This window comes from Mytilus edulis, chromosome 5 (genome assembly GCF_963676685.1).
Source record: "Mytilus edulis chromosome 5, xbMytEdul2.2, whole genome shotgun sequence".
Taxonomy (NCBI): Eukaryota; Metazoa; Mollusca; class Bivalvia; order Mytilida; family Mytilidae; genus Mytilus; species Mytilus edulis.
In genome coordinates, this window is record NC_092348.1 from 8,864,913 (window position 1) to 8,868,775 (window position 3,863).

A 3,863-nucleotide genomic window follows, 5' to 3' on the forward strand; every position below is an offset into this window, starting at 1 on the left:
TTGATTTGTGTTTTTATTGTTCAGTATAAGTAAAATTATTCCTCTAGAAAATGAAATGCAAGAATTAAAATTCAGTGACTGATTGGCTGAAGAGATTGACAAAGAGAAATATACATATCATAGTTATGAAATTAATAAAAAAAAAACAAAAAAAAACAGAAATTCATTCAATACAACTGCTTTCAATGAAGACAATGGCTTATCCGACTATGTGCTCCTCTCTTAATCAATATACAAAAAAACCGTAAGTAGGTATTTTAACAGATCTATTTGGCCAGAAGCAACATTACAATGTATCGGTAAAATTGAAATATACAGTGCATTTCTTTGTAACGAAAATTTTGTAAACTTTGTGTGGCGTTTGTTATTGTTTTCTAAACGCTACAAAAGTAGAAACAAATAGATCGTTTAAATAAGTCTTTACTGAACCTACATGTTTGAACTTTCAATAATGCATGCACATGTTGTTGGTATTTTATTTTATTTTATTTTTTTAAATACAGCCTTTAATCAGTTGATGGAAACTTGGCAAACGTATGTTTTAAACAAATGGGTTAAACATGTACACGCTTTGCCGTTTGCATCCTTTTTGTTTTAAAAGAATTGCAGCCTTTACAACTCACCTTAACAGACAGAATGACACTCATATTTAAGCAAATATAAAACAACAAACACTCTTCAAATGATCAGATTTTCGAAAAACAAATGCAAAATGATCAACTGAAAGCTCATGCACTTCTTACTCACAAACCAAAGAATGGATTAAATTGTTTAGTTTAGAATGAAAATCATTGCAGATTACTCTATCAGAGGGAAAGTGTCGCCACATAAACATTATAGCTATATTAGTGCTAAGGGGTCAGATAAAGCCCGCCACTGGTGCTTGATTTCTTGTGGCGTTTGTTTTGATTTTTGTAGGATTGTTGTCTTTTTGGCATATTTTAGTAAAATCACAATATATTTTACTCCAAGGGAAAGTCTCTAATTACATGATAAAATCAAATGAAAAACATATCAAAGACGACTGGACAACAACTGTCATAATCCTAACTTGGTACATGCATTTTTAAATGATGGTGGATTGAACCTGGTTTTATATCCTCAAACTCCTCCCTTGTATGATCATCAAGTTCCGTTATATTTACAACGATTCGTGAACAAAACAGACATAATAAATAAAATAATCAAAATATGGGTAGAACATAGTGACAAAAATAGTCAAAATATGAGTACAGTATAGTGACAAAAATAGTCAAAATATGGGTTCAACATAGTGACAAAATATGGGTACAACATAGTGATAAAAATAGTCAAAATATGGGAACAACATACCTCTTCATGTCTTAGGTCCTTATGTTATTTTTTTACAGTTTATATCAATAGTATATTCACCTGTTACCTATTACCTTATCTGTACGTTCCGCATCTGACAGGCGCACCACCAAAAGGTGTATTTAGGATTTTGCTATATATACGGGTCATACTCACAGTGTTGGCACTTCTTTATTCGATCATTGTCAAATTATTTTCCTATTGTAATATTTTGATCAGTAAGACTTTCTAAGATAACAATACGAATACTAGAAATCTGAACTTGAAAGAAGGCGTATAGGTATAAGAATTTAAACTTGTTAACGGGCATGACGTGAAACAGCGAATAAAAGAATTCAACTTTATGTATAACTTATATAGGACAATGTTGTTGATTGAAAAATACTTCATTCCAGGACCTTTTGTTTTCCAAGTAATTAATATTACTTTAGTACAAATAATTGATAAGTTCCAGGTCGACGGGTTCAAACAGAAAGAAGATGATTATTCTACCTGTTTTATGTTTAAGGCAAACACAATATAGTTTGATTATTAGCCAACTGCATAGCTAGTGCCCCTTTAAGACAACCAACTTGCTTTAAGCCACATGGTACAATAAAACAGGTTTAAAACACATGTCTGATGTTTTTGTTTTGAATGGAAGGATGTTAAACTACTCGACATTCTTTATACTTCATTAGTTTAAACATATTTATTTATAGTGGATTGGGAAACACGTTTTACAACTTATATTAATCCCTTTCCACTTTGCGGGTGCGAGTGCTGCCTTGTAGCGGCATTAGCCTACTCTTTTTCGAAATCTACAAGGGTGTCTTTAACGTGCAAGAGATATGGCTCTCTCTTAACACGGGCCAGCCATTTATCGTCCCCGTCCGACGGACTATCATCGTTTCCTCAAGACCATACTCGCAAATGGTGTCAACGGAGAGCCGAAAATTAAGTTCCTGAAATTTTCATCCCAAACGGGAATCGAACCAGGAACCTTTGTGTTAGTAGTCCGATGCACTAACCACTACACCACGGCTCTCTACAACGGCTCTTATACTTCATTGAGTATTTTATAGTTTAAAAAAATAGAAGTAATGTAACAGTTATTATGGTCCGGTAGTAAAATGTGTCCGCCAGACATTTTTTCCTAGTTAATCAAGTACATGTCCATAATTTTACTAGGAGAAGTCCTAGGACAAATGTGTCTAAAAAAATAAGTCCATAATACTGAGTAATAAAAATATGTCTGGTACCCATTATAATAGGAAAAATTGTCCCAAGACTTGTTTTTCTATTAGTTTTCATGTTTATATGACATGTACGTTATTACCTAATAGATATAGGAAGATGTGGTGTGAGTGCCAATGAGACAACTCTCCATCCAAATAACAATTTAAAAATTAAACCATTATAGGTTAAAGTACGGCCTTCAACACGGAGCCTTGCTCACACCGAACAACAAGCTATAAGGGCCCCAAAATTACTAGTGTAAAACCATTCAAACGGGAAAACCAACGGTCTAATCTATATAAACAAAACGAGAAACGAGAAACACGTATATATTACATAAACAAACGACAACTACTGTACATCAGATTCCTGACTTAGGACAGGTGCAAACATTTGCAGCTAAACATGTTAATGACATGGACATGATATTTTCAAAAAATTATCTGGGACATACATTAAAGTTAACTAAAATAGCTATACACAACTGTAAAATAATATTAAACACAGCAGTTTAATTTACCTTTTTGAAATAAACTATAAAGAGCATAATCACTTTTATGGAATACATGGACATGATTTCCTAGGAAAAGTAGTCTGGGGACAAAAATTCTATTAAAAGTGAATGCACGACCCTTTACCAATATTAAAAGATGAAAAGTGAGTTTCCATTGTTTATAAAAATTTCCCATTGAAAATAATGGACATGGACATTTTTACATAGGAATTTTGATAACATGGACATGATTTCCTATGAAAATTTGTCTGGAAACATACATTTATTAGAAAACAAGAATGGGTCCAAAGTACACGAATGCCCCACTCGCACTATAATTTTCCATGTTCAATGGATCATGAAATTGAATAAAAAAAATAATTAGGCATTGAAATTAGAAAGATAATATCATAAGGAACATGGGACAGGGTACTAAGTTTCAAGTTGATTGGACTTCAACTTCATCAAAAACTACCTTGACCAAAAACTTTAACCTGAAGCGGGACAGACGGACGAACGGACAGACAGACAGACGGACGGACGAACAGACAGACGGACGAACGGACGCACAGACCAGAAAACATAATGCCCCTCTACTATCGTAGGTGGGGCATAAAAACCCATAATATCTTCATTCTTCTTAATTTGTCTGGAAACATACATTTATTAGAAAACAAGAATGTGTCCAAAGTACACGAATGCCCCACTCGCACTATAATTTTCCATGTTCAATGGACCATGAAATTGAATAAAAAAAAATATTAAGCTGGGGTCACACATTCACGATTTTTACTGCCGTCCTTGACAGGACCATTCCCGA